Source organism: Artibeus jamaicensis, unplaced genomic scaffold (genome assembly GCF_021234435.1).
Source record: "Artibeus jamaicensis isolate MK-2021 breed Jamaican fruit bat unplaced genomic scaffold, CSHL_Jam_final contig_384, whole genome shotgun sequence".
Taxonomy (NCBI): domain Eukaryota; kingdom Metazoa; phylum Chordata; class Mammalia; order Chiroptera; family Phyllostomidae; genus Artibeus; species Artibeus jamaicensis.
Window position 1 is genome coordinate 9,866,873 of NW_026521810.1, and position 23,527 is coordinate 9,890,399.

Here is a 23,527-nt window from a genome sequence, read left to right on the forward strand (position 1 = left end):
AAGCCCACCACTGGAAAGTAAATGCATGTGACCTCAACACCAAAAGCAAGGCAGCCACGGCAGCTAATGCCTGGAGAACTTCCAACCTAATATACTATCTAACCAAATTTCCTAAGAGACACATCTCCCAACGCCAGTGTCTGTGGCCCTTGAAACATATCTGCCTTTTTCTCTGCCTTTTACTCTTATTTCATACTGAATAAGAGTATGTCGTACACTCTCCCTCTGAAGGCCTTGCTGTTGACTCCATTTGAGTTGATAAAACTGCCTCCCAACTGTGTAGTTCTTTTCCCATTTTCTCCCCTTTTTCCTTTTAATAAACTCCCTGCTGAGGCACAAGAGGCTGGAGCAGTGCAATGAAGGTCCCCCGTGAATGCTAAAAATGATTTAATCCACTGGCAATCTTTCTTTCAAGAGTGAGAAGTATGGTCTCCTGGGCCAGAGCAATGCTATCAACATTATATATGTGTGGTAGGTAGAATAATGGCCCCCAAAGACATCCACGTCCTAATCCCCGGAACCTGTGAACGTGTTACCTTACAACGCAGAAGAGGCTTTGCAGATGTGATTAAGTTAAGGATCTTGAGCTGGGGAGATTATCCTGGATTATCCCAGTGGGCCCAATCTAATCACAAAGGTCCTTATAAGAGGGAGGCAGGAGAGTCAGAGAAGCAGAGGTCAGAGTGAGGAAACTGCTGGCTTTCCAGATAGAAGAAGAGACCACAAATCAGGGAATGTGAAAAGACCCCAGAAGCAGGAGAAAGTAAGGGAACAGATTCTCCGGAGGTCCCCCCGAAGGAAAACGATCCTGCCTACACCCTGATTTTAGCTCGGTGAAACCCGTTTCTGACTTCCAACCTTCAGAACTAGAAGATAGTAAATGTGTGTTTTAAGCCACTGACCTTGTGGTAATTTGCTCCAGCAGCAACGGAACTAATAAGATGTGCTACTTCCTCCCTCTGGACCTAATACAATGGAGGAGTTTGGAGAAATGGAAAAAATGCCCTGCTAATACCCAAATGCCACTCCTCTATTACTCCAACTCTCGATGACCTGTTCCTAACATAAGCTACCAAGGTGAAGTGCCTTTTACTTGAAGACTACCCAGCATGCAGAACTCTTACTAGACCATTTAAATCACACCTCTAATTTTATACAAGAGGAAAAATATGACTCAGAGAGGTACAAGGTATGCCAAAGACCCAGTCAATCAGTGACATTCTAACCTCAATCTCTAAATTTCTTGTCTCCTGCCTGTATTGTGAACACCTCTGTCCCTCAGAAATACATTTTTCCTTTGTCCTCTATTCCCTTGGCAAATTTTCCTTTGAAATAAGTATCTCAATTTCCAACTAATAAGTACGTAGACTGGCTCAAAGAAATTCAGTTCATATCACTACGTCACAGTTCATGAGGTTAGATGGAGTACTAGGCTGCCAAACACAGACGTCTGGAAACCAGGTGAATTCAGCTTCTCCCAAAATGCAGAACATATAAAACATACAGGTTTGCCGAGTTCCAGGTTGTATGACTACCATCCAAAATACAGAGAACAGTTTTACCACTTCAAACTCACAGCTTTGCAAGGCTTTTTTAACATTTATTATTTTGAACCAAAATTACATGCCGTCATGCATCACTTAGTGACTGAGATCTGTTCTGAGAAATGAGTTGTTAGGTGATTTCGTCATTGTGCGAACATCATAAAGGTTCTTATGCAAACCCAGATGGTATACCCTACTATGAAACTATATGGTCTAGCCGGCTGCTCCTAGGCCACAAGCCTGTACAGCAGTTACCGTGCAAAACAACACAAGATCAAATGATGTGAAGCACAAGAGAAAATGATGTGATCAAGAGACAGGTAAACATGAGATGTATGACGCTGCTGCCGGTGTAACAACATACTGTCATATAGCATGCTTTTCTCCTAAGTAGAAAAAGCACAACCTAGAATAATGATGGAAGGTATAATAGAGACATAAACCAGTAACACAGTCATCCATTGTTATCATTAAGTATTAGGTACCACACATAACTGTATGTGCTATACTTCTGTATGACTGGCTGCAGGTTTGTTTTTACCAGCATCACCACAAACACATGAGTAACATGTTGTGCTATGACACAGGGTGGCTACGACATCACTAGGCAATAGGAAAGCTTCAGCTCCATTGTAACCTTATGGGAACACCATTGTGTACGTAGCCCATGATCGACCAAAATGGCATTATGTAGCACATGAGTATATTTAGACCTGGAAGAGACTTAAAGATCATTTAGTTCAATTCTTCATTTAGAGAATTTCCTCTACATGATCATATAGATAGGACTTGGTTTTGACCAAGAAGCACAAAGCAGTATCTCAGAGGCCCCTGTTTCTGGCACCAGCATCAAGTCTTGCTTTCAATCAGTGGCACAAAATAATGACACAGAGAACAGGCTTGTTCAGTTGCAGGCTGAACTGAGTGAAGTGAACTTCCAAACATCTCCCAAAGAATGGATTAAAAATCAGATTAAAAATAATATTATGTCAAATGGAATTAAGTGTTACATTCAGAAGAGAGCCAAACAGAAATTAGAAAACTAGCAAAATTCAAGTTTCTCAACTAAGTGGTAAACTCCTCAGGGCAGACACCATCTGAACATACCTCTCCATTCTTTGCCTATTGCCCCATCTTTTAAAAATGGTGCATGATCAGTATGTGTTGAATTCAGTTGGAATGCACAGACAGTGCTTAGCTCTCAGAAATGGGGAGATCCTCTAAAATACATTTACAACATGAACTGTACTTTCTTCTCACCCTTCAACAGAACTTGAAGTTCCCCAGCTTCATTAACACTCGCAGATACAATCTAAACTTTTTCCCGTGGTCCAGTTTTTAGACCAGGATTTGCTCCTTGAATTGAGGCTTATTTTATCTCTGATAGTTGAGTATTCTGCGTCTGAGTGCTGGATAAGGTGCTATCACACTCACTGTAAGACAAGATTAGGAAGTCAGGCTCCCTGGAGTTTGGCGGTCCTTGAGCTCCTGGTCATGAAGACAGAACATGAGGCCTTACTTCCCCTTGTTCTGGACTAACTGCACACTTCACTGTTACTCTTGACACTATCACTCAAGTATGGTGGCCTCCCCAGTCATGTAGCACTCAGACAAAACAAACTGACCAAGAATAAGAGACACAATTTACAAAAACAATTTAAGAGAGCTGCAACATCCTTTAAAAGAGACAGTGAGTACACCTGCTTAGCTTTAAAATCAGAATGGCACAGTAGAATGACACTATGTCCATTGTCATACTTGAGCTTAAACCCAACTATATGTTGGCTTCCTCATCTGACTGCAGTGGTAGGTGATGGTGACTAGAGAGAATGTCAATAGAATGCTATTAGTTATTAGTAACTCTTAACCATTATTCCTATTTGTATAGTATTACATGGCTATTTATTGCAATCCTTTTTAGCTCTGTCAAAGACTATATTACTTCAATTAACACATTAATATAGTTCATCTTGAAGGTTTTCTTTTACTTTACACTTATACCTGGGGCATTAGCTGAAGCTAAAAAACAAAACTCAATGCAGATTTGTTACCCCTTCTATAAATCACTTTCCTAAAACCTGAAGACAAGAGACAAAGTGAAGCCTACCATCTTAGCTACATAAAGAAAGAAAGGATAAGGTCTATATCAGGAAAAAAACAAGAGGTTAAGACTCCAGAAAAAAAAACACCAAGTCATGTACCAAGAGTCATGCACCAAGAACTAACCAGTTTGCCTCAGATGTTCTCCTTTAAAGAAATAATTTGTACTGTCTGGGCTAAATGGCTAATTAACAGAAAAAGATTAAGATCACTGCACTTTTTAGGCTTCTCTGACAAATTTCTACTTCAGACCAGGAGGGCACCATTCTCTTTTGAAGACAAAGGGAAGAAGAGCCCTCTGCCTATCAGAACAAGAATGTAACCCCGACTCCAGCGTTCACTGGCCACATCTGGGTATGTGCTTAACCCCTCATTGTCCTATTTGTCCCACCTGTTAAGTGAGACCATAAGAGTGACTGCCATTTAGAGCATCCTGTCGGCCTGAGTCACCCAGCTCAGCCTCCAGGAAAATATATCCCCTGCTCCCTACCCCAGGGTGCTGCCAAAGGACCTGGAGAGTGAAGTCTATACTTATCCAAAAGAGAATGGCTCTAAAGAGGGCAGAAACCTAGGATGAAGGTGAAGGCAAGGTTGGGAACTAAAAGTGGGACTCTTTCTGGGTTCAGAGCAGAATGGGTGGCACCTAGAACTAGTAATCAGGAGGAGGCTAAAAAGTCACACAGCAGTGGAGACCTGGGCGCCACACAGAGGTCAAGAAAAAGTGGGCTCAGAAACCAGCAATGCAACCTGAATAGCAGCCAGAAGCCACAGAAGCATTCTTCCCCCTCACCTGGCTTAGGACCTGTTTGGCCCATACCCCACCCACATTCTAGATTCACAGATGAAAGAAGAGGAGGGGCAATTTTGATTAGGATAGCAAGATCTCCACCACTAACTTTAATGCACCCCACAGCTCCTTCTAGTGCTCACAATTATTGGGGGAGAGATAGGCATGATCTTTTGAGTGCTGAGTGTACGGCACTGTCCTGGGTTAACTGTGAGATTTCATTCATTTGATTCTCATACCACTCCATGGAGCTGCACAGGATAGTATCCTCATTCCTACTTTATAGATACGGAAATAAAAACTTAGATTCTAATGAGAGGCATGGCCAGAGGTTAAGTCCACATCTGGCCTCATTGATCAATACCTCTTCCATAATAGCCAACAGGCAGCTTCTGTAAAGGAATTCTGTCTATTCGTGGGGAAAAAGTGAGATATAACCTAACAGCTCTTGTGTATATGTTTTTTTTAATTCTTTAAAAAAAAGAAATTCCTACTGACATTTTTCTTTGATTTAGTAATTTTTAATATCTAGTTCCTTGAAAAACTTTTAAAGAGGGCTTTGCCAAAGTATATAAGCTTATGTGTTTTCTTAATGTTAATTTTTCCTTATAAGTTTTCTCATCAAAAATTATTCAGATCCACCCTAGGAAGGTGGCCCAACTGGTTGGAGCATTGTCCTGTGCACCAAAAGGCTCTGGGTTCAATTTCTGGTCAGGGCACCTACGTAGGTTGTGGGTTAGATCCCCAGTCAGAGCACCCAAGGAGGCAACCGATACATGTTTCTCTCTCACATCCATGTCCGTCCGTCTGCCTGTCTGTCTCTCTCTCTAAAATCAATAAACATATCGTCAAGTGAAGATTATAAATAAATAAATAATTCAGATCCTTCTAAAAATGTCCCGTAAGTAAACATAATGTCAGGAAAAATTGGAACATGTTAAAATATGAACTAATGAATAAATAAATAAACACACTAACAAACTTGAGAAGACACCATCCACTGTCCTATCTGCTTAAACTACATAACTTTAGCAAGAACTGTGACTGGGAACTTCGAACCAGTAACAGCTCTACAATGGCTTTTGGGTGCTAAATGCAGACCAGGTCCAAATTCCCAAAGTCTCACTGTGGCTTTATCACACATACTTAGCAAAAGAATGTTATTCTGATGAAGCTCTCCTGGCTGGCCACACTTACTTAAATGCCCCCAACAGGTACGGTAACTGCCAGGGAAAGAAGAGATCAGTTCTCTCTTCCAGCCAGACCATATTAAAAAGCCCTTGATCTCACTACTACCACAAAAAGTGCATCAGTTGTGTTAAAGCTGTTGTGTGATCAATTTGGAAATTACACAGTAAAGGAAAACATCAAGGGCTACGTGACAGCTATAAAAGGTGCATGTGAAGCTATCTGCTCATGATTTTATCATCGAGTCATGACCTTCAGGATAACTCAAGCTATGACTAATACTTGAAAAGTCCTTGTCATATAATGTGATATGCATTCTTATAAAACGGCTCTTAAAATAATGTATTGAATTCCTTAGTTAGTCCTTATATACAACACTAGTCTCCTTAGTTTTATTTTAAACATAGAATAATATTTTTCTTTTAGCAATTATGAGAAAGTCTGTCAATCACCTCATTGAAAATTGAGACAAATCTAAGCCACCTCAGTCCCACCACGCCAAAGGGGGTGTCCTGGAGGGGCTCTGAGTTCTTACTGGCTTACCTTCCAAACCGTGGCCTGCACTGCCTTCATGCTCAGGCTGTGTAACTCCAAGCCTCCTGCTTGTTCGAGACAGTCAGGAAGAGATTCGGCAGGGTCTTCATGATAAAATCACTTTGCCTGGCAGAATGGCTTTGCCAAGCATCCCTGTTAGTATCCACTCTCCTCTGTGGCTGGAAACACTAACAACGAATTAGAGTTCTTTTTTTTTAAAGATTTTATTTATTCATCTTTAGAGGAGAAGGGAAGGAGAGAGGGAGAGAAATATCAATGTATGGTTGCCCCTCACGTGTCCCCTGCTGGGAACTGGTCTGCAACCCAGGCAAGTGCCCTGACTGGGAATCAAACCACGATCCTCTGGTTCGCAGGCCCGCGCCCAATCCACTGAGCTACACCAGCCAGGGCGGAATTAGAGTTGTTACACTTCTCCAAGTGCTACCTCACCTCCTGCTCATGATGGAAACAGTGCAGCCAGAGCCTCTTCCTCCCGCACAGAAGTGGGGTTGTGGGTGCCTTCCGGAGCCTGATGAAAGCTATAAGCTCTCTTCTTAGACAAGAGCAAAACAGGAATGGGGACGGGAGGGGCGGTCAAATGCACACATGATGTGAGGGAGTTCCCTGACCTCCAGGTTAAGAACCCCAGCTTTACAAGGTGTAAGGAGCAAGAATGGGACTGACGGCAGAGATGGGGAAAGAGGAAAGAGGAAGAAAGGGACACAGAGAGTGACAGAGAGCCAAACCAAGTGACAGAACTCTGGAAGAAGTGCTTCAAAGATAAGTGACTTTTTTCCCTTCTCTCCCAGCCTGGGGACCAGGAGTCTGGGTTCTGGTCCAGGCTGTAACTTCTATCTTGAGCAAGTACTTAGAATACGATTCCCTAATGCACACAATGAGAGGCATTAACTAGGTAACTTTAAAGCACTTTACACACATGAACTCATTTAATCTGACACAAATCCTTTGTGATAGGTATTAAACTTTTCCAGTGTTCACAGTTGACAAAATAATTATCTATAATGAGCAAGCAACAGAGTGGGATTAGAACTAGGAACATCTGGTCCAGAGCCCATGCTCTTCATCACTGCTGTGTGACTCCTGCCTTCAGGGAAGTCACGCGCCAGGGAGGACCGTCACAGCACACACACGCAAGAGGTTTGACATTTTCACAGTGAAAGGAATGTAACAATAAAAATATATAAAAAGTGGACAGATGTTTTTTACAAAAAAGAAATGCTGTTTGGTGCCATATATACACTGATTCAATATATATATTTATTATGAAGATATTGTACAATTTAATGTCATAATATTTAAAATATCATACAGATAACTTTCTTGAGAAAATAAAATTATCTTCAACAAAAAATAGTTTATAAATATGGATGTTTCCAATGGTTATCACAGTGTACTTCTTTAGCATGGTTATTAGCATACTGCATATCAACTACTTTATTACCAGGAAATACAGTAATTGAGTATACAAAATGATCAGTGTCTGTCTCAAAATAATTTGGGGAAGGCAATGAAGATTCTAACTGTCACACTAATGATTAACTAGAAAAAATACACTCGATAAATACAATAAATTTGGGATTGCAGAATTACTTGTAATGCAATCAAACACTTTCTTAAAATCTTCCCCCCACCTCCCCCCCGACACACACAAAGTCAAAGTGATGATTAGGATGTTTTGGGCATGTTTTAGCTCTTTACCAATGCAAGTGTATGAATTCCCCTACAGCCCTTGCAATTACCTGAGAGTCATTTGATGTAAAACATCTTACTCACCACCTTCGCCACACCAATTTCCAACTCCGTACCCTCAGCAATTACTCTTCTATCCACAAAGTTCCCAGTCCACCTCAATCCTACTATTCTTGATTGCAACATGCAAGCCTTCCACCACTCAGCTCCCTACACCTTAAACTCCAAAACCACTCACAGCCTATTACCATTCCCAAATCCATTAAGCAAACTGGCTATGTCCGAATCACCCAGAACTGTGAGTCTTTTGTATCTCAATATAAATTTCTGGTTCCCTAATGCCAGAGACTGAAGATTCTTAGGTGATTCTAGAAAGCAACTAGATTTGAGAACCCCAGACTAAGGTTGAATTGTGAGTATCGGCCTTCTATACTGTAAAACGAGGGAGCAGGGCTGGACAAATGATCTCCAAGCTTCCCTCCAAACAAAGCTAGGAATCTGTGACTCCGGCTTTTGGAGTTATTTTATGGATACTGGTTTCTCTCCAACCAGACTTCATGCTTCTCTGGAGCAGGGGCCATAGTGCTTTTTCTGTGTTCCAAGCCAACACCCTCCTTTCTGCAGAGTAGTAGCTTGATACTTAGGATCATGAGTTTCTACGACTACATCCTGCTGAACAAAGAGAACTTGTGAGGTGGGCCGGAGTCACTGCTGTGGCTGGGCTACTTAGCAAACCTTTTGCAGATGCTGAGTTACCACCTCTTGCTCCAAAAGAACCTCCTACACAGGTTTCAAGATATCAGCACCTGACTTACTATAGTTGGGAAACTGTAGAAATCACTCTTTCAAATACTAGGGTACCAAGGAAATACAAATACTGACTTTGTTTACTTGTTAAAGAAACCACAGAAAGTGTGTACCAATAATACAGCTGGTTTGTGAAAATTATGAAGCACACTGCTGTATGTGAATAAGAATTCACATACCTAATAGAAAGTAATGATAAGAAAAACAAGACAGTGGTTCCTTGTATAGTAAGGACAATGGGATAATCCAGGTAAAAGTTCAAGTCCAGGAAATATATTAAATGCATCTATTACCTTAAATGCTTCTATTACCAAGCTCATTCTATTAAAAGGGGACTTTTCTAGCTGGTGTTTTAGAATCAGAAAAGAGGCAGATATATGATGTCTGGCCAGGACAGTGTGGGGTTGGGGTTTATTTCGTTCATTTTATTGTGGTTTGTTTGTTTGTTTTCACTTTGAATTCAAATGTAGTGAAGCAAGGTTACAGATTTTCCAACTGGCCACAAGCCCCATCACATCTGATTGTGTTACTGCTTCAGACATCTACTTGGTCCTCTTGGCCGAGAAGGAAGGTATTTGAATTTATGACCCTTGGGTTAAATAATTGTTTACATACTTATATAAAGGTAAATAATTATATCTTACCATCATATAATATGTTATGAGCACATTACATATTCACATAGCATATTTTATTTGCTTTTTATAATCCTGTTTACTTTTTAGGGAACTAATCTAAAAAAAAACTGAGCGACCTGCACAGGTCAAGACCTTAAATCTGAACGTGTCATATAATAAATAACATTATGTGGGAATTGTGAAATTTGGTTATCCCTTAAAGGTCAGCCATTCAGAATATGTGCAGAAAGGAAGCTTCTATATTTCCATGGGGAAGCGCCAGGAAAGATATGTTCCTTTATTTTTCTCTCCAGTGTTCATGAGCTTCTAAAAGCAAAGAAAAACATTTAGAAAAAATCTGTTTTCAAAAGAAGCCATTCAACAAAGTACTAGCAAAATTAATCCAGCAATGCGCAAAAGGATATTATACACCATGATTAAGTGAGATAGACAGTCAAGGAATGCAAGGTTGGTTCAACATACAAAAATCAATGTAATAAACCACACTCACGGAATTAAGGATAAAATCCACATGCCCACCTTAATAGATACAGAAAAAGTATCTATTTACAAAATCAAATACTCTTTCATGATAAAAGCACTCAACAAACTAGGAATAGAAAGGAACTTCATCAACCTGCTAAAACCTATGAAAATCCACAGATAATGTCACACTTAACAGCAAATGACTGAAAGCTTTTCCTCCTAAGATCAGGAACAAGCAACAGATGTCCGTCCACTCTTACCACTGCCATTCGACACTGTTCTGGGAGCTCTAATAGGCCAATCAGGCAAGAAAAAGAAGAGGTATCCAGAGTGGAAAGAAAGAAGCAAAACTATTTCTATTCTTAGATGATGTGAGATCATATACCAGTATATATAAAATCACAAGGAATACACACACACACTCACAATTGTCAGGACTAAGAAATACATTCAGCAAGGCTGCAGGATGTGAGATAAACATACAAAATAAAATGTAAAACTATCGATGATTCATGTTTCTATCACTAATCACTAGCAACTAAAAATATTGTATTGCTTTTTTAATGTCATTCATATTCTCTATAGTCTCAACCTGACTATAGAGAATATAAAATTCAGAATTTACTTTAGCTTTTTTAAAACTATCTGTGATATTTGGTTGAGAAATGTTTCCTGATATACACAATTCTAGAAAATGTGGAAGGAAAGGCACTTTTGTTAATATAGCCAAGAAGTTTCAGTGATGAGAATTAGAAAAGATTTTGAAGCAACAAAAGATCTTCTGTTAGACCCACTAAAGAACATTAATCTCTTCAAGTTTTAATTCTCCTCTACTGGGTTTTCTTCAGAGTACTTTATTGCAGTTGCAATCAATTCAAAATATTGCTTCATGATGCTTACACAAACTAGGGAGCAATGACTAAATTTTCACTTACTTATTTTATGTTTTTACTTTGGTCCAGTCTCCCAGAGATTTTTAACAATAAGCACTTCACAGTATTGGTATAGACTGTTGCCTTTTTCAATTTCATGAGAATTAACAAAAAGTGGTATCTGATTCCAACAATATTGAATGTACTTCTTTATAGGAAATAAAAACCAAATATACAAAGAAAGGAATATTGTTCTATGTTTCAAAGAAGGATTATATTTATTACTTTTCTGAAGACTTGAATACAAACCCTACCTATTCTAAAATCCATAAGGCCTAAAGTGGGCCAAGCATAAGCCTAAACTGAGAGATCTTGCTAAGTTCTAGCTTGTACACTCTACCTCAGGACCTCAATAAACTAACACATTCATTCATTCACATCAATGGTCATTTATCACTCCTGAAGTATCTATAGGTTCCCAAATCTTCTTTTGTTGTTTAAATTCTTTCAAAAATTGAAAGTGGGCTCAAGTTATAAGTAAAGGTTTGGTTAAAAAAACATTACTAAGCCTTAGTTTTTCTGTAAAACTGATCATTTATCACCTAATTCCCTTCCAATATATATATATATATATATAGAGAGAGAGAGAGAGAGAGAGAGATTTTGCTCTTCATTCGCAATTTTATTATAATTAGGCAGAGGCAAGGAAAGTCAGGTTATTAATTCAAGAATCAGGGCATAATAATTGAATTACAGTATTATTTTCTACATGGTAAAGGCAAACTGTTTAGAGATAAAATATTAAATAGACATATTTTTTAAAACAATTTCCCTAATGCTGTAAGCCTATATTGTGGAAACTCTGGCTCTCTGGATAAAAACATTTCACCAACTTTTTCATCAGTTCCTCTTTTTACAATGAAAATTCAAAAGAGAGAAATTCAGTAAAAAAAAAAAAAAACCCACTGGCCAAAGGCAGAAATCATCTATAATATAAAATAACATGCTACCAGGCAGTTCTATAGGCTTTTTTGTAAATCTTCCTACTTTTTTTAAATTTAAAACACTGATTAACTGCACAGAACATAGTACCGTTGTTTTCCACGTTTCCCTGCCCTCCTTTTAGGAGGACAGCATCCTGCTGGCCACCAGGTGACTTGCAGTCCTGCTTTGTGAACAGAGATTCTGCCCACCATACTGATATCATGCTTGGTCTTATGACTTATTAGGCCAATGAAATGGGAGCCATAGGACATCTGCCCCATCCAGCACAAGCTCCTCTTTTCCCTTCGGCAAGTGGAAAGGTACACTCTCTGTCAGCCTGGGTCCTAGAGTGAAAAAGACACCACAGCACAGCCGACCTTCAACTACCATGTAACATGGACAAGTACTACACTTTGAAACTAAGCCTCTGCGATCTGGGGGTTGTTTGTTACCACAGCATTGCCAGACGAAAGCCAACTCGTACAAACTGTAATCCTAACATTTAACTCCCTTTGTCACTTCAATTTCCCTGGTAGATGTCATAAATAACTGTTTGAGGACACTGATTTCACAATTCAGTATGAAAGAAGTATGGAATGGTTCATCCCCAGGTTTGCCAGAATCAAGCGATTTGATGTAAAGCTATCCTAGGTTCTGCATCAGCAATTAAGGCAATGATGACAGAAGGGAGTCAAGACAAGAGAAAGCACCCAAATCTGAAGTCCACAGAAACAATGAATCCATGACTTGGGTTCACTGTCCCAAGACCAGAGTGGGCTGTCATCCAGCTGGGGAATATGGGGTCATTTGAAGTCCAGAAAGTGAGGAGCCACCACATGGGTAGGATCAAAGTAGACCTAGGAGGTCAAGGGACGGCCATTCATCGGAGATAGCAGAAAGACATCAGTTTGACACTGACAGCAAAGAATTACTAGAAACTTTGTCATTTGGGCTATCGAAAGTCACTGCTCCCATGTTTACCTAAACTAAACAATTTAACAATGTAACTGTTTCACCAATTTTCAAGTTGTTTTAATTAATATACATACAAAAATGTTTTAAAACGTTTATTAGCACCTACAGCGCCTAGGGCTCATTATATCAGCACCGAGGAGGGTTGTGAAGTAATAAGAATGAGTCCTTGTGCACTGCAGAAGAAAAGTATTAGACTCTCCTCCTTACCCATCTGCCACAGTTATTAAATAAACACAAGACCAGACCTCAAAACAAGATACCATTTTTGAAAAAAAGATACAACCTGAAATAACAACTCACGTATAACTCTGAATGTTTTAAGCAACACAACGGATATACCCACTGAATATGATTGCTAATCAAAAAGAAAAACATTAAGTAACGACAGAAGGAAAAGAAGAATTATAATAAAGTTCCCATATATTGAGGCCCTACTTTGGGTCAGGCTATTTATGTAGAAGTCTTTTAATCTTCATAGCAAACCAGTGGCAGGGGCATTGCTACCTCCATTTTATACTTAAGAAAACTGAGATTCAGAAAGGTTAAGTTACTCATTTAAGATAACACACCTGGTAAGTCACAGTCAGAATTTGAACCCACTGCATGCTGGCCCCTAACCCCTTTCCTTTCCTATTATTAAATGATGTCTTTCTGCAATTTAGTCAAGTGGGGCTTTTTTTAACCTGCCTTGGAATCTGTCTTACTCTCAAGAATTTTTAAAGACCACATTTAAAGTTATTCTTGTCATGTGTTTCAATATGTCACAATTCCTTGAGCCAAGAATTTATTAACTTTACCCAGATAGCTTGTGACATAAATTAAGCCCATGTAATCTTCCCTTGTCATCAAAGCAACACTTTTTCACAAAATCAGTCATACAGCTAGAAAAGAGTTTGTCTGTATGTAGAAACTGAAAAAAAAGAAACTCAAGATAATCTACATGAAAAAGAATCACCTTAACGCAACTATTTCAGATTACTTTCATAGGCAATTTTACTAATTTTATTGCTGCACCACTATTACTGTTATTAATAAAGTTACATTTGGGTGTTACAGTAGATTCGACCAGCTATAGTAAATAGTTGTTACCATTTTCTTCACATGTAATACTTGTCAAATTAGTGGTTTTATGAGTATACAAATAATTGAGAAGATATGTAGACAGTGTATATACATACATTTTATACATTTTAAATACAGACAAAAAGTTGGTATCTTAAATAACAATAAATTATAGATAATCCTTGCCCAAAATATAGAATAATTTAGATACTGCATATTATTCATTCTGAGTTAAAAAGCCCAAGTAAACCTCAAGATTTTTCTCCATACATACCTCACTGTACCTGCTGAAGACCATATGTGTGTGTATATATGTATGTGTATATGTGTGTGTGTGTGTATGATCATAAATATTTTGAGGTTGGAAGATATCTCAGAACTCACACCCCACAATTCTGTCACAGCGTGGAGAAACACTTCTCACAGGACGGTGGCCACGTGTATGGACTCTGGAGCCAGACTGCCTGGGTAAAACCCCAGCTAGGCACATACTAGCGATGGGTCTTTGGGCAAGTTACAATACTTCATGCCTTTGTTTCCTTCTCTATAAAATTGGACTAACAGAAACTACATGAGAGATTACACCCAGTAAATGAGATATGGTATAGGTAAAGGACTCACTACACTTCCTTACATATAAGAAACAATAAGAAGCCCTTAGGGCAGATGGGTTAAGTGTCCTTCTAAGGAGTTGTGCTTTTCAATGTCAGAACACGCTAGGTTACCTCTCAGTCTTGTGTGTCTAAAAACAATTTCTAAAAATCTATTTAATAGTCCACAATTAGAAAAGTCCACTAATTCTTCCTGGCTCTGTAGCCTCACCTAATTACTTCTGACTCAAAACTACCTGTATAAACACTGTAATTAAATTATGGATGGGGCCCTGGCTGGTGTAGCTCAGTGGATTGAGCTCGGGCTGCGAACCAAAGGGTCGCTGGTTTGATTCCCAGTCAGGGCACATGCCTGGGTTGTGGGCCAGGTCCCCAGTACGAGGCCACGTGAGAGACAACCACACACTGATGCTTCTTTCCCTCTCTTTCTCCCTTCATTCCCTTCACTCTAAAAATAAATAAACAAAATATTTAATAATTAATTAATTAATTAATTAATTATTGATGGTATGACATAAGTTTGTGCTAAAGTGGCTTATGCAGACTTTTCATTCATTAGTCCCTGGTTCAAAAATATCTATGAAACACTTACCATTGACATTTCAGAGGCTAATACTTGAGGCCATCCTCTTTTCTGTAATTCTGTTCTCTGAAACTTCCTTTCCTCACAGATGTGCTCTAAAAGTCTCCACAACCCAACTTATCCACATCTATGATCACCCACATGCTCTTCCTCTTATTATGGGTCTGGCCTACCTGCTTACTTCTCTGAGACCTTCCTCCATCAGTTGCCCACCTTTCCCCTCAAGAATGAGAGCATTCAGTCTCCACTCCTTTACCTCCCATTCCTTCTTTCACGCCCACTGCCCACTCCATAGACCACCTAAACCTTCCCAAGTTCAGTGATGCTCTAAAGCAGCTGGCCATGGACTCCGTTCTCTCCTGGTCTCTGCCCTCTGCCCTCTCCTGACCATTTCTTTTCAAATTCCTTCCTAAACTGCCTTCCCTCCCACTGCTCTTCCAGTATCCTCAGCCTACTTCTCATTCTCTCCTCACTCTTCCTGGAAAATACTGTCTGATTTCACAGCTGTCACCAGCACCTGTATGTTGATAACTCCCAGGTCTTTATTTCTGTCCTATCCTTCTTTCTAAATATCACCATCACACAGCAAACCTTCTACAGGCAATTTCACCTGGATGGCCCACAGGCACTTCAAAGGCAACATATTCAAATCCAAACACTATTATCTTTCCCCACTCAGCTTGCTCCTCCTCCTATATTTCCTACTTCACCACACGAGCTGAGTATTCTAAAAGCATCTTTGTCCCCTCATCTCCCTCATTCTCCCAGTCCAGTCAACCGGTAAGTTCTGCCAACGCCATCCCCTACACATCTCTCTAAGCTCTCTCCTTCTCTCCATCCTCACTGGCCTGGGCCAAGCGCCATCACACCCTGCCTGACCTCCTGATCCCCCAGCCACCAGATTCATCCATGGGAAATACCTTCTAGAAATAATATAATGCAAATGTGACCACTGTGTTCACCTGCTCACAGCCCTCAACAGCAGGCCAGCACCTCCTGGAAAATGTTCAAGCTCCTTGAATGCCGCGCAGGGCCCTCCAAGGCCTAGCCCCTGGGCCTCCGCTTCCCCAACTCATCTTCTGTCATTCTCCACCTTTAATGCTCCAGACCTGCAATTTACCCATTTCACTGCTATTGCTCACAACATGCATTTTTTTTCCCACCAATTTGCCTCTGCTGACATTTTTGCACCTACCACACCCCTCCTGCTCCCAGCCTGACTGACTCCAATTCATCCTTTCAAACTCAAATAGAAGTTACTTTCTCCAAGAATTCTTCCCTAAAACTCCACAATCTGTAGGGTACCTACCCTTCTGGTACTCATTAGAATTCCCTATCAGAGCATGGAAAGACCCTACAGAGATTATCTGAAATCATCTGTTCCAGGCTAGAGTATAAACACATCAAGAACAAAAAAGGTGATCCATTCACTTCTGTGTCTAGCTCGACTAATGGCTGTTTATCTCAATGCAGAAACCGATAAATCTGAATGAAGAAAGTTACAAAGAGCAAGTTAAAGCACTGATACTGTTTTGCATTAGTATACATAATGTTTTAGGACTTTAAAACATTACTTTTATCCTGCTGTGGGTAAGAGTAAGGAAAAAGTATAGAAATTAATTTATGTAAACTAATTATCTACCTAAACATTAGAAACTAAAAAACTATACTTTCTTTTTAAACTATCAATATTTAATTTTCATACTCAGAACTTGTTAAAACTCAGCCTTGGAGTTATAATTCAAGTGGAAAGGTAGGAAAGGGGAAAGAAGGGTGACTAGACAGTAGGTAAAACTCACCAGCTTTCCCACGGAAGACTTTTCTCAGGTATTCTGCACACTAAAATATTAAACTCTACTTATTAAAAGACAAACACTCTAAAGGACAGTCACCTGCAAGGTGAAGTTCTCAGAAGAGGCTGTGCCATACCCTGGGGAAGGACCTAGCATCCATGTAGCACCAGCTGAGCGGCCCTCTCCTGGGCATGGACTTGCTTCTGAGAAGGACTCAGCAGGCTCTGCACACAACATCTGTCCTGAGCTCAGATTATCCCCCAACGGGAGACAATCAGTGCTGCTCAGACACAGCACAGACTTCATCTGCATCACTCAGCCTGAACCCTGGCCACAAGGCAGGCTGAAGTCCTCCTCCCACCCAGTTACACAGCTAAAGGTACAACTAGTGGTATAGTGATATAGAGGTATACCACTATGAAATAGCAAACTATTTCACTGTACATTGAAAAGAGAAGTCTTTTACATATGGATGTTATTTGCAGTAGTATGGTCTTCCCATGACTGCTAACGCTGACGTCTGTAACAGACGGCTCATCTATTTGGCCCAGAGGGTCTCTAAAGCTACACTTTCCAAGAGGTGAATCCACCACAGCTACAGACCAGGAGAGGGGCTGAGCAGAAGACTTCAGAAAGCAGAGAGACCAAACATTCAGGATCCTAAACCTCTATGTCAGTAAACTGCAGTCCTAGGTCAGTAAAGATACCTGACTCTTAGTCTGAGGTGAAGCCCTCAACCTCCAAGGGCACGTTCCACCTCAGCGTTTCGGAGAAAGGGCACCAAGGGGCTCCCTGCCATGGAGTTTGGTTGGCATGAAAGGGAGCAAACAGGGCCTGCTGACTGCCTGTCTTCTCAGTCCAAGCCCACGCCTGAATAATGCAACCAAAGTGCAAAACTTAACTGACCATCATCGGCAGTGTTTTTCTCATAAGGAACAAAAAGGAAGTTTTTCCTTAATATCTACCTGAGCAAACCACTGACTCCGAGAATCCTTTTTCCCCCAAGAGCTGTCTACATCACCTGACTACACCATTCTTCGTACCATACACTAACAGCCAACAAAGTGTTTTCTCCAGTGTGAAGAAAATGTATGAACTGGATGACGCCAGTACAAACCAAAGCAACAACCAAGCATTTACCTTCCTCACTATGGGCCTAACCTGTCTCTGTGCTGACGGCAACAGTCTAGAAAGAAAAATCACATCAGTGGTACATATCATTGCATATCACAAGAAATGGCTAAATACAATTAGATAGCACAATGCGTTATGATGTCATGGCAGTATCATGACAACTAGAAGCACAAATGAAAAGTACTGCCCCAAACAATGGGCTAAAAACTACTGCAAGCACTTCCTCTTTGGGTTCACATGTGTCCCAAGGCTGCGAGATTTAAATTGGACACTACTGTTCCCAAAAAGTCAGCTATCTTTTCAAATCTGAAATAGCCACAGTTGTTTAAACCAAATCTGGCTTTCTCCTATTAGCAACAGTTTTCTCTGCCATCTCAGAGAATAGCAGTATGTGTGTGATATGGTGTGATGCACACACCCAAACCCTCATTAAGAAGATAAAGTAAATAAACTTCCCGCCAATCTCACAGCACATTCGAAGCCAATTGTGCTATGTTTACTCACATAATCAGTCCTGTCTGCACATATTTTTTCTAATGAAATAAGACTGGAAATTAAACACAGAAACTGCAGCTCAGTGTGACCACCTGATGGACTTATGGCACTGTGGAGAGGGCTGAGGGAGAGGTGGCTGGCTGTCCTGAGATAGAAGGTCCCCATCAGGGGTGTCTGACATTTGCCATTTGGCTCTACTTGGAGCTGAACTGTGATTGCTCCTAGGACACAGGAAAGTTGCAATCTGCATCTATGGCTGCAGGGCACTACAGCAATTCCACAAAGAGCCACACGACCCCCCTCCGCCCCTCCACTCCCCCCACACACACCAATGCCACCTCCACCACCGTGGTTCCCTCACAAAGAGAGAATAGCTGGGAGAGAAGGCAGACATTTGGTCTGAATCCAGGGCACCTACAGGAGCTGTTCTGAGATTCCTGACAAATCCAGAAGTGTCTGTGAGACTATCTAGTTACTCAGCATTCTCTTGTGACTCAGAAGGATGCAGCCTTTGAAGGATTGACAAGAACTGTAAAGCTGTAAAAAGTAATTAGCCTATGTATTACAAACTTTGTTTATTTAGGTTTTCATGTTTATTTCCCACTATATCCCCACTAGGATACAATTAACCACCCCCTCACTCATCAGAAATATCAGAAAGACGCACAAAAATGAAATAAATGCTACATCTAAATGTAACCTCCCAGCATTATGGAATTGTAATGCTATTATACAAAGCCTCCCCAACATAAAGAGGAGAAATGAAGTATTTTGAAAGACCTTCAATTTAAAGGCATTTTTATCCCTTTATTTCCTGCTACTCAAAGTTAGGCCTGTGGACCAGCAGTAGCGCCCGGGAGCTGATTAGAAATGCAGAATCAGAGCCCCTCCCCGGATCTATTAAGTCCAGATCAATATGTTACCGAGACATCTGGATGCACGTGTCTAGGAAGCGCTGACCTGGGTGATGGTAAGTAAAGAGAATACACTGACCTACCTACGTCTTCAAAAGAGTTTTCTAAGCCTTGGGTCTCTTCTTCCTCACAATATATTTGATACAAAAACAAATATGTTTTTAAATGTGAAAACAGAGTCAGGTTATTTCCCAGAACTGGTGATGATCCACCAAACACAGGGGTGTCCAACCCGCAGCCCACGGGCCGCATGCGGCTCAGGATGGCTATGAATGCGGAAAATCGTAACAGAAAATCATAAATTTACTTATGAGGTTTCAAGTAAATTTAAAACTCTATGAAGTTTTTTTGTGATTACGTGTTGCAATGTATTTAATGTGTGGCCCAAGACAACTCTTCTTCCAGTGAGGCCCAGGGACACCAAAAGGCCGGATACCCCTGCAAAACCTTTTTCTATCCAGGTCACTAATTAACGTTTCAACGAGCACTGACTGAAACTTCATTCTGTCACTTCATAATTCATGTAAAACAGTACAGGCATGACAAGAGAGGATTTGTGAAAACCGATTTCCTGTCCATATGAAAGGAAAAAGATTTTTCACCATCAACTTAAGCGCATGGCTGTAAACTGAGTTCCTATGTTAGCGTGGTCTCCAAATTACAGACATTTTTGTTTACCTCAGTCAACAACGAACCTCCTGGGAAGAAATTACCTGAAGGAGTTTAAATACCTTCTGCCTTTCTCCACCTGTGAGTGGAAAATTTACAAAGGGGAAAAGACACAAGTACAATACATACGATTGATGACGTTAGCACTCTGATTCCACAACCCTACCAGTGGAATGATCACAGACTTCGGAAGGGAGAAGGACCGTCAGGGATAACTGCTGCTGGTCCACTTACCTAGGAATCTCTTGCTGGCAGGGGGTCTACAGCCTCTGGGAAACAGCTAATTGTGACCTCTAAAACAGAGGGTGTCACATTACTGTTAGATACTGCCACATCTACTTCTCTTCCTCCTGCCCTTGAGCAACCTGAACAGCTCCTCCTTCCCAACTCCTTCAGACACTCTGAGGGCCCCTCTCCTGTCCTCAGGGGTGAGTTTCCAGAGACTTGAACTATTTGGATGGTATAGTATCCTCCTACCTTGGTGTAACTATGTATTTTGTTTCTGTTGAAACTAAATTATGATTAGCCTGACCTAATTTAATGAGACCCACAGTACCAAATGAAGTCATTTGATGTAATGGGTAGTAATGCAATACATTCTCAGTGAAACATCAAAGATTATGTAATGGTTAATGTATCTACATATGTTAGCAGTACAACCATAAACAAGGGCCTATTTGTCTGCTAGAGTATAATGTACAACTAAGAAAACTACCAATCTCTACTTTAAAAAGGTCCCAGGGTCTCATCACCAGCGACAGAACTCTGTACCAGAAGGATGACCTACCCCAATGTGGCCTTTCTTGTTTATGATGAAAAGGCATTTCTAAGGAAGCAAAGGATACAAAAGAACTACATTTGGCATTCACAAAGCAATTGACACTTATTATTAACATCACAACCTTATGAGGTAGGCCAGTATAAGTGCTGTCATTTTATAAGTGATTAAACCAAGACTGAGAATAGGAAATGAGAAAAATTGTGATCTGCCTAGGGCCAAAGAGAAAGCAAGGCTGGAGACAGCTGAATTCAGAAAGTTCAATTAAATTCCCAGACAAAAGGGAACAGGCAACACTGAATATAAGTTTTATGGATTTCACTTTGAAATAAAACAAGGAGACATTGTGTTACCATTAAATGATATTAAAATCATCTTCTGTGGCCTTGATTTTGCCACCGAGGTTTTATTCCCAAAATAAAGAAAATTTAAACAGGCAAATTTATTCCAGGTTACAAATACCATTCACACGCACACACACATCTTGCATTCTATTTTAAGAGATTAATTTTTTCCTAATGTGACTGTTACTTTAATCAATATTATGCGAAAGGGTCTCGGTTCAAGTTGCTAAACCTAAAGTGTCACTGAGTAGACCCACTCTGGTTCAGAGGGACATTCTCCTAAAATAGATTCTTAGCATTTTATAACCCTTCTACATTTTCACAAGGAAGAATCTGGAGTACAGGAAGGAGTCACTTCCCCTGACACAATACTTATCCTTAGCGTCATCAAAAGGCATTTGGAAAAAAAAAGGCATTTGGTTAAAACCCCATCTGCACACTCAGCGTGCACCCTCCCCGTTATTCTGGTGGCCCCTAGTTGAACTCCAGTCCTCTGTGCCCTGAATTAACCAGTCTCCCTGCTCCAAACACACACCACCTACGGCACTAGGTGGATGAAGTAACCAGTTCCTTGACCCCAGCACTTCACTGCTTCCCATCCACATCTCCCTACCTCCTTCAGGCTGACCACCAGCCCCTTCAAGGCAGCAGCCCAGAGGCCCTGGGCCTGGAAGCCACTCTTCTTGGAAATATACAAGGATGAGCAAAAGTAGGTTTACAGTTGTGGATATGCAAAACGGAGTTTACTCTCACATTACATATTTTTCCATATGAACAAGTATAAACCTATTGTACTTTTGCCCAATCCCTGTATTCACCCCATACCTACTGAGACCCCTTCCTACCTCCGGGGCACTCTGGGGCTCTAAGACAATGAGAGTGCCACAGCCAATCACACAGCCACTTCTAGCCAATGAGATTGAGTGCCACCAATTGCAATGCTCTAACCCAGCGACTTTCAACCAGTATGCTCCAAGAATTTTTAAAACATGCAATACCTGACTATTTAGTCAGGGGCACTGACCTCTTTTTCTTAATATTGTAAAATTTTTAAAAAATGACAATAGCCATAATACAATAGCTGGCCAGCGTGAATGAATCAAAATTATACCTATCTTTTTGTCAGATTAGCAAAAACATTTTTTTTGGTGTGCCACAGAATTCTAGTAATTAGTTGTGTGCCATGAGATGAAAATGGTTAAGAACTGCTGCTCTAGACTGGTACAGGCATTATGGAAAACAGTATGGAATTTTCTCAGAAAAATAAAAATCGACCTGCCTTTTGACCTAGCCTATGCACCACAATGTTCATAGCAGCACAATTTACAATAGCCAAGAGTTAGAAGCAACCAAGGTGCCCGTCAGTAAATGAATGGATCAAAAAAATTATGGTACATATACACAATGGAATTCTATGCAGCAGAGAGAAAGAAGGAGCTCCTACCCTTTGCAACAACATGGATGGAACTGGAAAGCATTATGCTGAGTGAAATAGGCCAGGGGTTGAAAGACAAATACCATATGATCTCACCTTTAACAGGGAGCTAAACAACAAAACAAACAAGCAAGCAGAATAAAAACAAAGACACTGAAATAGAGAACAAGGGGACAGTGACCAGAGGGGAGAGGGAAGGGAATTTAAGGGGGAAAAAGGGGAGGGATTTGGAGAAGCAAATAGGAAGGACACAGGGATGAGAACTGGGAGGGGGTGGAAATGGGAGGGAGGTGGGGAGCATTGGGGGAGGCTGGGATGGGAGAAACAGGCAAAAAACTGTACTTGAAAAATAACTAAATAAAATTATTGAGAAAAAAAAAACTGCTGCTCTAGATCAATCAATCACTGCAAGACTAAGGCCCAGGCTCAACCCACCTGAGTGAGGGAGGTGGTCCCACCACTGTGCACCTCAACTTCTGCTCTTTGTGTCCTGGAGAACCACTCTGACCTCTAAAGACTGACAAAAGGAACAGGGTAGGCCTTATGAAATGTTTGCTTTGCTGGGACTGGAGGAAAGAGTTGAGGCACCTAAGGGTCAAAATCAGGGGTCTGGGGCGGTTTTTTGACACTAGGAAGGGCCAGGGAAGCCTGTCTAAGGAGGCCTGGAAGAAGCCATGGCCCGATTATGTCCACCGGCAGCTGAGTGGAGAGCGCCGAGAGTGTCAGTAGGCACTACAGGGAGCATCATGTGGAGACTAAGTTGTCACAGCTCTGCTTCGCCCGCTGCCGGCAATGGAGCACCGTCCATCCCACCCTCCTTCAGGTAATAACTTCATCTTCACCAGAACGGCTCCACACTTCATTCCCCCTTATTTCTATTCACAGTCTTCTCTCCCCGTGGATGTTCCTCCCTTTTATTTTCTCCTAAACTTCTATTTCTCCAGGATCTGTGTCAAATGCCACTTAGCCATGAAGGTCTCACTCTCTCAAGGGGATGTGCTCTCGTCCCCCTGAAACAAGCAGTGTCAGCTTTTGCTTATTCTCCTGCTGGCTCCCAGAAAACTCTCCTTTGCATCCCTAGAGTGGGGAGTTTTATTTTATCTTG

General features: G+C 40.8%; 1 protein-coding gene across 5 annotated transcripts in view; it reads right to left on the reverse strand.

The window, feature by feature from the left end:
- AFF3 (ALF transcription elongation factor 3) overlaps window positions 1–23,527 on the reverse strand; it is a 593,859-nt gene that overhangs the window by 526,250 nt on the left and 44,082 nt on the right. The window lies entirely within an intron of this gene.